Source organism: Lissotriton vulgaris, chromosome 8 (assembly GCF_964263255.1).
Source record: "Lissotriton vulgaris chromosome 8, aLisVul1.2, whole genome shotgun sequence".
Classification (NCBI taxonomy): Eukaryota; Metazoa; Chordata; class Amphibia; order Caudata; family Salamandridae; genus Lissotriton; species Lissotriton vulgaris.
Window position 1 is genome coordinate 527497213 of NC_141696.1, and position 12682 is coordinate 527509894.

Below are 12682 nucleotides of genomic sequence, written 5' to 3' on the forward strand. Positions count from 1 at the left end.
AAATTATGCGATAGAAACTATTGAGGAAAGGGAGTGGGGTATATTTGAGAAGGTCGAAGGTAAAATTTGGCGCCAAATATGTAACTTAAATTCTTCTGCGCCCATTGCAGCACTTAGACTTGAATTCGGTCTTCTTTCAACATATGTGCTCTCGATGGCAGCTTGCTTGCGGTGGTGTAATGCTTTGGTGAATGGGCAGGAGAACTTACTAAGGGCTGCATTGCACAAGGAAATTTTTGAAAATTTGCTAAAGAAAAGTGTAATTTTTAGGAACTTTTTAAAATCGTTAAATATTTTTGAACTTGACTTGGAAAACGTACTCCGTTTAGATAAGACATCCTTAAAGGTTGTTATTAAAAAATCTATATACATGATCTCATGCAAAAGAGATCAGCAATCATGTAATATGAATGGAAGACTTGATTGCATCTCAGGGAGCTATATTGTTAAAAAACCTCAGCCATACGTTTTTTGGAATGTGCATCATGGAGCACGTCGAGTGCTTCTTTTATTGAGACTGAACATTCTTCCACTAAGGATTGTGACAGGTGCCTGGGAAGATATCCCCAAAACTGAAAGATTTTGTAATCTATGCAATTGTGGCGTACAAGATCTTAATCATGTTCTAATTATATGTCCGGCACTCCATTTTGTCCGTCGCAAATACTTAAGGCTTGGTTTTCTTCAGTATAATATCTCTACGGCAGTACAGGCTCGCAATTTCCTTATGTTTCCTCCATCTGAATTAATGTGTTATAAAATATTTTGTTTTTTTAAAGAATTTTTAAATGTCTATTGAAAATGGTATGGGTTGTAAGAAGTTCGGGATCTCTAAGGAATGTAATTTTTAAGGTGACTTATTCCGAAGCACTATAGACACTTTAAAAGACCCGTAAGAGTAATATCCCAATCATGCCTACACTACTTCTACTGTACCTGTAATAATGATGTTTGATTCTGTTTGATGTTTTTTATGATGTATTTTAAACACTCTTTCTTTTCTTTTGATGCGCTTGTACTTTAGTAAGTACTGTTGGAAATTATTCATGGTTCTCTCTTTTTAATGGTCTCCTCTAAAGCAAATCAAATATTGACATTCTGGGACTCTTGAAATTGTTTTTTATGGTGATAAGTGTACCTGTTCTGTTAAAATCAAGGTTAATGCTACATCATGCCCCTTATCGTGACACTATAGATTAGTAATAATTGCGATATAAGTAAGGAAAATTGTGGGTAAAAAATTCTTCGTTCTTTTTGTAATGGTGTTTTTGATATTAACTTTTTTGTACTAATAAGTGTAACTCTGAGAATGATTCTTAACTAACATGTTGTGTATAAGCTGTTTTTTATTCTGTATTTTATGTGGAATTCCTTGGAATTCCAAATCATAAATAAATAAAACTTGTATTACCGTAATACCCACTCCCAATGTATTTTCACTATAGCTATGTACATATCTTTGTGTATTGCTTTGTATAAACATGTAGAATAATTATGCTGTTTAAAAAAATCATCTTTGGTCTACATGTACTTGCTTCCATTGTGCATCTATGTACCTCCATGTACTTGGATCTGTGTGTCTGTTACTTCTCTCCTGAAAAAGCATATCCAATGCACTACCCTATTTCTCACCCTGTAGCAATATCTTTAATCTACATATACTTACCTCCTTTATGCATCTATATACTTTCAATGTACTTATGGAGCTATATATTTATCACTTTCTTCTACTTTGGCATTTCCAATGCACAACCTTATTTCTCAGCCTACAGTTCTCTCAATATATCTTCTAGACAAACTTAAGACAGACTTAAGCCAAAATCCTAACTTTACTACTACTAAATGCCTTCTGTGAATACCAAAAGTAGTAAGTTTAGGATTTTGTCTTAAGTTAGTTCTGAAAATCAGGCCCAGAGTCATCCAACTGTCTACAGACCCACCCACGCAGAAGCCGGCCACGTATTGTATAGAGTGCCTTCCAAATCATAAATGTTACGAATTACAGAAAGTGGAGGGAAAGTTCTACAAAACGTGGACGTTTGTGTGGATAGTACCCTCATACGGGACCCGAGTTTCGCACCAGATTTATAGGAGATGTTAATTAAAGCACATGCAATAATATTTTGCTTCCAAAAATCTGTTTTTAAAAGACATGTGGCTACTAAGGAGATTGATCTATAACTGATGGCTATGATATGTCAGTCTCTGGGGAAATTGATCATATCTATTCAGTTTCCACAGCAGATCAATTTAGGCATGTACCAGGCCTGTGGTATTGTAGACCAAGGAAGTTCATTGGGTGGAGATGCACACCTCGTCGTCTCTATTTAAATCCTTGTTTTAAACCTTTCCTTTCACCATATAACTTTTGACAGCGTGCAATACCTGCTTCGCGCTTCGTCTCATTGTGCTGCAATATTTACAAATCCACGAAGGAACCCTTTTACCGATTCCACCAGGCTGCACAGCCCTGACTTGGTTTGAATCCAATGAATCAAATTCATTCTTTACTCTCATTTATTCTTCTTTTTAACGTTTAGTTTAATCCACTCTTGACTTATGTTTAATTCATTTTACTCAATCTTCGTCTTGACTCTGATATTTCACAAAAGCACAGGAGTCCAAAGTGGGTTTCTCATACCACGACATTTAATATATAGGCCTAATGCATTTCGGGAAGTACTTTCCCTTCTTCAGAGGCGTCTGTAAATGCAAATAAAAGTTTTAGCCCTATGCATTAATTCTATACAACATTTTCTTTACATTAAAAACAACGAACAAAACTCATCAGTTAAAAAGTCTCAATCTTGTGTTCGTCATATTCTCCGAACCATGTGCACAATAAATAAACCCGAGTTTAAAAGTCACCAACATAGTGCATCCCCCATTTACTTCCTCTCCTTAATCGCGTAAATAAAATCCAACGTTTCATCCACTAATCAATCCTGTTTTACTATCTGCTAAATGAAACTGCAAGCTTTTACTTTGGATACAAGTGGAAATGTAAACAGCTTAATGCTCACCGTGATCTGTCTTTTCACCCCGATCTTTCAAAATAAAATGTTCCATCCTTTCATTTCCTGACGGAAAAAAAACGCTTGTCATCCGTTTCTGTGCGAAGTTAAGTCTATAAATGTAAGAGCGCTCTTATGTGTGTTCCCACCCATATTCAACATCATCAAATAATTATCAGCACCTGTGTTACCCAAGGTTTTAAGCTGACATTAACAACGGGCTTGTTGAACTGCATTTTTCCAATTACTTTAAACCCAGTGCCACTACACCTCCCAGAATGCAATACGTTCTAACCCTCTCCATATACATTTTTAAATGAATGCTCGCATTTATTGTGCTCATTTCTATTAACATCACCGAGTCCATTTTTTCACCAACTGTTTATGGTTTTGCTGAGTCTGCATGACTGTGTTAGCAAAGGGCTCCTTGTTGCCTGATAAACAAACTTGGAAGGAAACCCAGCTCCCGTGACTGTTACCATCCATTTGCTTTAATCATTTCCTTGCTCGATATTCCATTGCTCTTAATATAATCCTGGGTGCAATCTCGTTTGAGACGAAAAAGTCATGCTAATGAAGTTCATTGGGTGGAGATGCACACCTCGTAGTCTCTATTTAAATCCTTGTTTTAAACCTTTCCTTTCACCATATAACTTTTGACAGCGTGCAATACCTGCTTCGCGCTTCGTCTCATTGCGCTGCAATATTTACAAATCCACGAAGGAACCCTTTTACCGGTTCCACCAGGCTGCACAGCCCTGACTTGGTTTGAATCCAATGAATCAAATTCATTCTTTACTCTCATTTATTCTTCTTTTTAACATTTAGTTTAATCCTCTCTTGACTTATGTTTAATTCATTTTACTCAATCTTCGTCTTGACTCTGATATTTCACAAAAGCACAGGAGTCCAAAGTGGGTTTCTCATACCACGACATTTAATATATAAGCCTAATGCATTTCAGAAGTACTTTCCCTTCTTCAGAGGCGTCTGTAAAAGCAAATAAAAGTTTAAGCCCTTTGCATTAATTCTATACAACATTTTCTTTACATTAAAAACAACGAACAAAACTCATCAGTTAAAAAGTCTGAATCTTGTGTTCGTCATATTCTCCGAACCATGTGCGCAATAAATAAACTTGAGTTTAAAAGTCACCAACATAGTGCATCCCCCATTTACTTCCTCTCCTTAATCGGGTAAATAAAATCCAACGTTTCATCCACTAATCAATCCTGTTTTACTATCTGCTAAATGAAACTGCAAGCTTTAACTTTGGATACAGGTGGAAATGTAAACAGTCAATGCTCACCATGATCTGTTTGAAGAAAATCCATGGTGGAAAAGGGGTGTTTTGGGCCTAGTTGCAGAGTGCGTTTTGGCACGATTTTAAGGCCTGTGCGAGGTTGTGGTAATGCACGTTTTTGGGAGGGTAATGTGGGGTGTTCTAGGTTTTTGGGAGTGGGTTTAGGGGTCTGGGAGCACTGCTGGAAGGTTTAATTTTTGTGTCGAAATAGCAGTTTGGTCGTAGGTTGAGGGGAAAGGGGAATTTGGGCATGTTTCTGAGGTGCATTTTTGCCATTGGCTTACTTTCGCGGCCTGCAAGGTAGCAGTATTGCATGTTTTTGGGGGGCTATTTGGGGGTGTTCTAGATTTTTGGGAGTGGGTTTAGGGGTCTGGGAGCACTGCTGGGAAGGTCTAATTTTGTGTCAAAACAGCAGTTTGGTCGTAGGTTGAGGGGAAAGGGGAATTTGGGCATGTTTCTGAGGTGCATTTTTGCCATTGGCTTACATTGGCGGCCTGCAAGGTAGCAGTATTGCATGTTTTTTGGGGGGACATTTGGGGGTGTTATAGATATTTGGGAGTGGGTTTAGGGGTCTGGGAGCACTGCTGGGAAGGTCTAATTTTGTGTCAAAATAGCAGTTTGGTCGTAGGTTGAGGGGAAAGGGGAATTTGGGCCTGTTTCTGTGGTGCATTTTTGCCGTTGGCTTACGTTGGCGGCCTGCGAGGTAGCAGTATTGCATGTTTTTGGGGGGCTATTTGGGGGTGTGCTAGATTTTTGGGAGTGGGTTTAGGGGTCTGGGAGCACTGCTGGGAAGGTCTAATTTTGTGTCAAAACAGCAGTTTGGGTTACGATACGTACCACCCAACACCTGAAAGGAATACAATGGACCCCGTTATGGGAGGACAGAGTATCCCTCTACGCAGACGACATGCTGATTTATCTTACGGATCTAGGAGAGAGTCTCCCTAACCTCCTGGCACTCTGTACAGCTCATGGGCGAATCTCGGGTTACACCATTAACTGGGCCAAATCCATCATTTTTGAACTGCGGGGGCCGCTTCCGCCTCTCCCAGACTCCTGTCCACTAGAAATGGCGCGTACGTCCTTCAAATATCTAGGGATTCATATCACCCGGGACGAGGCGGACTACGCACGACTGAACTTACAGCCCCCCTTGGTCCGTCTCCGAGGGGATGTACGCCATTGGAAGGACCTCCCCCTAACGCTACTAGGACGGGCAGCGCTATTTAAAATGATGGCTCTGCCACGTTTCCTATATGTACTGGAAAACGCTCCGTATTTGGTGCCAGATAGCTTCCTCCAGAAAATAACGGCACAGATCTCGGGCCTGTTATGGGGCAATCAGCCAGCCCGAATTTCCCACGCCAAACTAAACAGGGGCTGGTACGACGGGGGAATTGCACTCCCAAACATACAGCTGTACTACTGGGCGGCTCAGCTCAAAATCCTTAACCAGTGGTTGCATGCCCCGCAGGATGACCCAGCGTTCAAGGCAGACAGGGCACAACTGGGTACGAACAGTTTACTGGCCCCACTGTACCACCGTGGAGTGACGGCAAAACTCAATGGGCCTACGAAACATACAGTTCGCATATGGTACAAGGCACAGGCAAAGTTGAAGTGGGATGGCATCATTACGAAACTTACACCTCTGTGGGACGCGAAGGCGTTGGGCCATTTGTGGTGCTCCAAGGGCTTCACACAGTGGGACAACATCGGCATCTCCACGGTGGGGGACATGTGGACGAGGGAAGGAGTGATCTCCTTTGCCACTCTTCAAGAACAATACGAGTTAGGGAACACAGAGCTCTACAGATACATTCAGGTCCGACACGCGCTGCAGGCAGCGATCCCGCCTGACTCCTCCCCACCCGAATCCTCCCCTCTGGAGGACCGTCTACTTACTGACTACTTGCAGGAAGGGGCGACATCGCTAACGTACCGTAAATTGGTCAACAATATGCCTGATCCACTGGGGAAACTGAAGGACAAATGGATGCTGGAGGTGGGTGATCTAGACGAAACTGATTGGAACGCAGCCATGGCATCCCCACGTGAAGCAGGCATATCTTCCAAATTTCGCCTAGTGCAGCTAAAAATCCTACACAGAATCTACTACACCCGCACGGTGCTTCATAAACTGCACAGGGCTGATCATCCGTACTGCCTTAGAGGCTGCGGAGCAGAAGGGACCTTCATAGACACGGTGTGGGAATGTCCACTGGTTGTCAGTTACTGGCAACGGGTAATACGCACAATGGCTCAGGCACTTCACACCACCCTCACCCTAGACTCACGGCTCTGCCTGCTGAACATCTGGGAGCCGACTGACCTCACCTTTTATGCAAGAGCCTGGGTTACAGTGGGGATGGTAACAGCGAAACGGGACATAGCTCAGAAGTGGGGGTCGGCCGATCTCCCCACACTAGCCCAATGGATCCGCAACATGGACATGCTTATGTTGACTGAAAGGGCGGTGTACAAACTGAGAGGTAATCCGCGTAAATGGAATGGGGTGTGGAAACCCTGGAACTCCTATAGAGGGGATATCTGTGAACCACTGGAAGAGGATGACCTCGAAGGATCTGAGAGTGACGAAGAACCTTGATTGGGTGTGTGCGTGCGTATAGGGTGTGTGAAACAGATTTGGGCGGGACCTAATTTCGGAAGGTGGTAGGGGGGGGTGTAAGAGATGGGGGGCTTTGATACAACTGATTGCTCTCTTTACAGATGGACTATGCTGCGAGTTACGAAAGATACTACTTTAAGTACGTGCCGGACTAAGTGTGCTATTTTTACTGTTTAATGTTTGTTGCAAGAAAAAAGGCAAAACTCAGAAGAATAGTAGTCAACAAAACACAAAATTGCAAACTGTATTTCTACGACACATGTATATTCCTATTCATCACGTCGCCGATGAGGCCAGAAGCGCATTGAACTAATGTGGGTGGTATACGTTTTATCATTCTCTGTATATTGTATGACCTCATTCGCCCAGTAATTATATATGGCTAAGTGACTGATGATGATGTAAATGCTATCTTTGTTTTGCACCAAAAATAAAAATTAAAAAAAAAAAAACAGCAGTTTGGTCGTAGGTTGAGGGGAAAGGGGAATTTGGGCCTGTTTCTAAGGTGCATTTTCGCCATTGCCTTACATTGGCGGCCTGCGAGGTAGCAGTATTGCATGTTTTTGGGGGGCTATTTGGGGGTGTCCTAGATTTTTGGGAGTGGGCTTAGTGGTCTGGGAGCACTGCTGGGAAGGTCTAATTTTGTGTAAAAATAGCAGTTTGGTCGTAGGTTGAGGGGAAAGGAGAATTTGGGACTGTTTCTAAGGTGCATTTTTGCCATTGGCTTACACTGACGGCCTGCGAGGTAGCAGTATTGCATGTTTTTGGGGGGCTATTTGGGGGTGTTCTAGATTTTTGGGAGTGGGCTTAGTGGTCTGGGAGCACTGCTGGGAAGGTCTAATTTTGTGTCAAAACAGCAGTTTGGTCGTAGGTTGAGGGGAAAGGGGAATTTGCGCCGTTTCTGAGGTGCTTTTTTGCCATTGGCTTACATTGGCGGCCTGCGAGGTAGCAGTATTGCATGTTTTTGGGGGGCTATTTGGGGGTGTTCTAGATTTTCAGGGATGGGTTTAGGGGTTTTGGAGGCATGGTGGGAAGGTCTAGTTTAGGGGAAAAATAGTAGTTTGTCTGTAAGTTGAAGGGAAAGGTGATTTGGCCCTGTTTCTAAGGTGCATTTCGGCCCCTAGGCTAACATTGCCGGTAATGCGTTATTGCAGATGTCACTGGAGACAACTCTTCTGGCACTTTACGCAGCTGTAGTGTAGGAAAAGCACTATACATTTACCCAACGAGGTACCACTTACTGGATTAGCCAGTAGAAGGTACTCCAGTAATAGTTATGCAAATCGCCAAAAAATCCGCGAGTTTGCGGGAAAATCTGCGAATCCGTGTTTTTTTGCGATTTCGCACAAGTTTGCGGACCGCAGATCCGCAAAATTCGCCCATATTTACTAATTACTATCCTTGAAAAGGAGACTCAGAGTACGCACTTTCGAAATGATGCTTGTATGTAATACTGTCGCCTCTGAAACTGAAAGTGTTATTTTTGCACTACACAGAGTACCTTATATTTTTTTCTCCTTGGTGTTTTAATATCACTTCCTGTTTTTCCATCAACAATTACAGGCCGGCTTTTACCCTGTGCAATGGGAGAAACAATTAACTCAGGCTTACCAATAGCGATCCGCAATTCCGCATCAGGCAGGCAGTGGACAGTACGTCTGGTCACCAAGATTGATCGACGGAGCGTCAGATGGAATGGAGGAGTACCACGAATAGGAGGAATGGCTGGATGCCAAATTCAACAGGACAACTACAACATACAGTTACAGTATCCTCTTCACTTCTCCTTATCTTTTAAATAATGTTATTGTTGTGAAGTTCTTTGAGAGTGACTCTGTGCATTTGTTTGCTCTCTGTTTCAAATTCATCCCTCCAGCCATTGTACGTTTTTCTTTGCTATTTTTAAAACTAATTTAATGTACTAAGTATTGTTTATTCTCTCTGAGGGCAGATAGGCAAGTAAAATTGCGTAATTACTGCAGCCCTGCACTGTCACATTGTTTCTTCATAGTTAGTAAGTTGTAGAAAGTACTACTTAGTTTAAGGAACCTAACCATCCATTTAGCAAACAGCTTCATGCATGCAGTAGTGCATGCACTTCTTTTATGTCCCTTAAAAGATTTATGGATATCTTCGTATCCAAAGATTTGTTTATCTTCATTTGTTGTTTGTCCATGCTTGTTTTTTTTCCTCTATCCACAAAACTTTCCCAAAAAAACCCATTCCCATACAATTTTCAAACCCTAACCCTCTTCCCCCGGGCTGTGTGGTTTTCATTTAGGTGTGACTAAATGACAACAATTCAACATACTTGCTGGGGAGGATAAGGTGCAAGCAACCTCCTCAAATCAATTTTAAGGCAGCTAGATGAATTCTAGGATATTGTAATTCTGCTTAAAAAAACAACAATGAGTATTTTAAAATACATTCTGAATTTCATGATCACCATCGATTGGATCCATCGTCAACAATATCCTCCTACATGTCAAAAAGACTTGTTACGCTGCTGTGTCACTGTTCTTGTTGTAGCCATAATCATCCGTGCAATTTTTTTTCCCCATACTTATCTTCAGCATTGCTTAGGCTACAAATATACTGTTCCTTCTAATACTCCTCTCAGTCCACTCAATGTCTCATGTTTTTCCTTTGTTTTTCATATACTGCTATTCTTAGTGTGATACCACTCCTACTACCACAACAATGGAATTTCTGTCCTGGATGGATTTTATGGGCAACCGTAATCGCCATTTGCCATGCAGCCAGCGCTGTGCCTAGCTCTATTCTCAAACACGAATCACAGGTAAGATAAGCATTTTGGGGAGGTAGAATAATGGGCTAGGACTCGTAGGAGAGACTGACAGTAATACTAGTAAAGAAACTAGTAGGCCAATTGAATTCACTAACTCTTTTAGTGGCACTTTTGTACATTTTTAGACGGTTTAGATAATTCATGCTGGTAAGTTTGAGGAAACTAAACGTGCAGTAACCCCCGCCCACCACCCCACAAAATAATATGAACATGTACACTACATTGAAGTATGTAAAATAAATAATTATATATTATTTACCCTAACAAAAATAAACTAGTCCCAAAGACCCAAATCACCCCCTCCCTAAACCCAACAATTGTCCATTTCAAATGTCCCGCAAAAAGTCCAAAAGAATCCCCAACTCCCGATTCCCACCCCCCAACAGTCTTTAAAAAAGGAGCAAGGGACACAGTCACTTCCAGCGGTGTCCTCTGAACAGGTGGTCCCGCAGCTCTTTGCGGGGGTCCCGGAGCTGTTGCTGCTGCTTCTCCACCTTGCGCTCCAGGTACTCCACTCAGCGGCGTAGGCGGCACAGGCGTGCCATCCAGGCTCTGGGGGCAGGGGCAGCTGCTGGTGTTGTTGCAGCTGAGCGGCGGCGGCGGGCAGCTGTCGGACCACGGCGCCGTGCTGGAGGCTGCTGGCTGGTGGGCCCGGGGGCACTGGAGGAGGATGCAGCTGTTGCCGCCTCCTCCTCCTGTTCCTGAGCCCACAGCCAGCGATGTTCGGTACAAATGGCCTCTAGCTTCCGGGCCCTGGCCCGGACAGCCATCTCCTTTTGGGTGAACTTTTTTGGAGCATCTATATGAAGAAAGAAAGAAAAATACTGTAACCAATACTCTTTAACAATAACACTAAATAATTCAAGAGAAAGTTGTCTCACAGTAACACTAGCAATTTGCAAGCACAGTATAACATTTTGGCATGTATTGTTCCGCCGCCTTTGTAGGCCTGTAACATTGGTGGGAGTTTCAGGAATTCTACTAGCAGCACTATGGACTCACAACATAGTCAGAGAGTTAGATAGTACACCAGTCTTCTTCTTTTTTTTCTAGCTTTGCGAAAGAAATTACTTGTACGTGAACTTGTGGTAGCCGGCATAATGCCATCTCAGTCAGCTTGCACCCAAGAAAATCAGACACAAGCCATGATGACGCAGACTCACATTACTTTAAGCAGTACATGCAGGTGGGGATAGGGAAGCTCTTACGTTTCTATAGGGGTGGCACTGGCCATACTCGGTTACATCAAGGGCTACGGCTCAATGTAATTTATATTTTGCACTGCCCCCCCTTGGGCCTTCAGTACTACAAAAGGAAAATTACGATTATTCATTTCTGATCATGTATCTAGCCGATCACATGATCTTTGCTTATATGATGGATGACTTTAGGCGCTTTGTTGTGATAGATTGAGTGAACAACAGCGATAGTCCACCCATGATTGATACAGCTGAAAGAAAATTATTAACATAGGGAGTGAGTGTGGTAACCATAATTGCCGGAGGAAGGGACTTGACTTGATATAATTGTCAACTATACAATACATACACAATATATGCTGTGCTTGCAAAGTAAACTACTGTACTGTTACTTTAGGCAATGGAGAGTTTCTGAACAATCACAACTTCTAGTATTTGGATTTCCTCTGCTTTGCTACTCTGGCACGGACATGCTGTTCAAACAAAGTAACACTCTTCATCCACTGAGCGTATGCTCTACATACACCTCTGCTATCTATGAGGAAGAAGATACCATCCAGGCTTCCAAAGTAAAAGTCTATCATTCTTTTTAATGTCTCAACTGTACCAACTTAACTTTTTCTCAACAACCAACTAACACCCTTTTCATTTTATTTCATAAACCACCGTGGTACTTGCATTTGAGTTTCACCCAAATGATATATTGCAATGCACGCCACACATGCATTTTCTGATTCACCCACACAGGCAGTCATCTTTTCTTTCTCATCCAACCATCCTTGCTTCAAGCAGCCATGCATCTGATTCCTTCCTATCAGCCACCTCTGCATGCATTCAAAAACACGTATCATTCTTTACAGTCATAAATTTTACGACTCGCTCATCCTTCCTTACACCCTTCTTTCCCTTTTAGTTTATCACATCCCTCAAGTTCATCTGATCTAACTTGGCTCCACGATAAAAGTTTCACAGCTGAGTTGAAGTCAAATAGAGGGGGCCATTGCTTACTCGAGAACTACTGCCGCTAATGCTATGGCTAAGTCAAGGGTGACAGTCTTCTCCGTGATTGGCAAAAATGTAGTTCTAAATTAGTAACTGTTCATAACAGTACAGTGTACTTCTACTAGTGTACTTTCTACTGTACAGTACATCATACACCCCTTTGCGAGCCTACTTTAAAATGTCAACAAGTAAGGAGTATAATAACTTATCACCGTCCGCCGCTGCTGAGCCATCCCCGCAGCAGCTCACCGCCGCATCCGCCCCTGGAGTGGACACCTTCACGCTGCTGGCCCCGGCACTGGTGGTGGGAAGTGCTGCATCCGATGTTGTGACGCCTAGAAAAAACATGTCATATTTTTAGATGCCATACACCACCCCCAATTTCATCTCATAATGGAAGAGAAAATGTTAATACATAAACAATTTTTAATTATTGGGACTGAAAAAAGTCACAGTTTTGGGGAGGGTGTTATCTTATATGCTTAGCCATAACATGCAACACTTTTTGGCACAACTGATGAATGCTTGCTTTTTAATGTGCAACATTTTTCTAATTACAGACAGAACCACCTACTCCTCATCACCACCAAGAGGACTTGAGGTTCCAACAAGGTGAGGGCTCCTGAGTCCCGCACAGTTACTTCTGACTGAGGTATGTGGAAAGTCGAACTGCACCTATCATCAACAATGTCCTTTTTCTCTTGTCCATACTTCTGCATGGCGAGA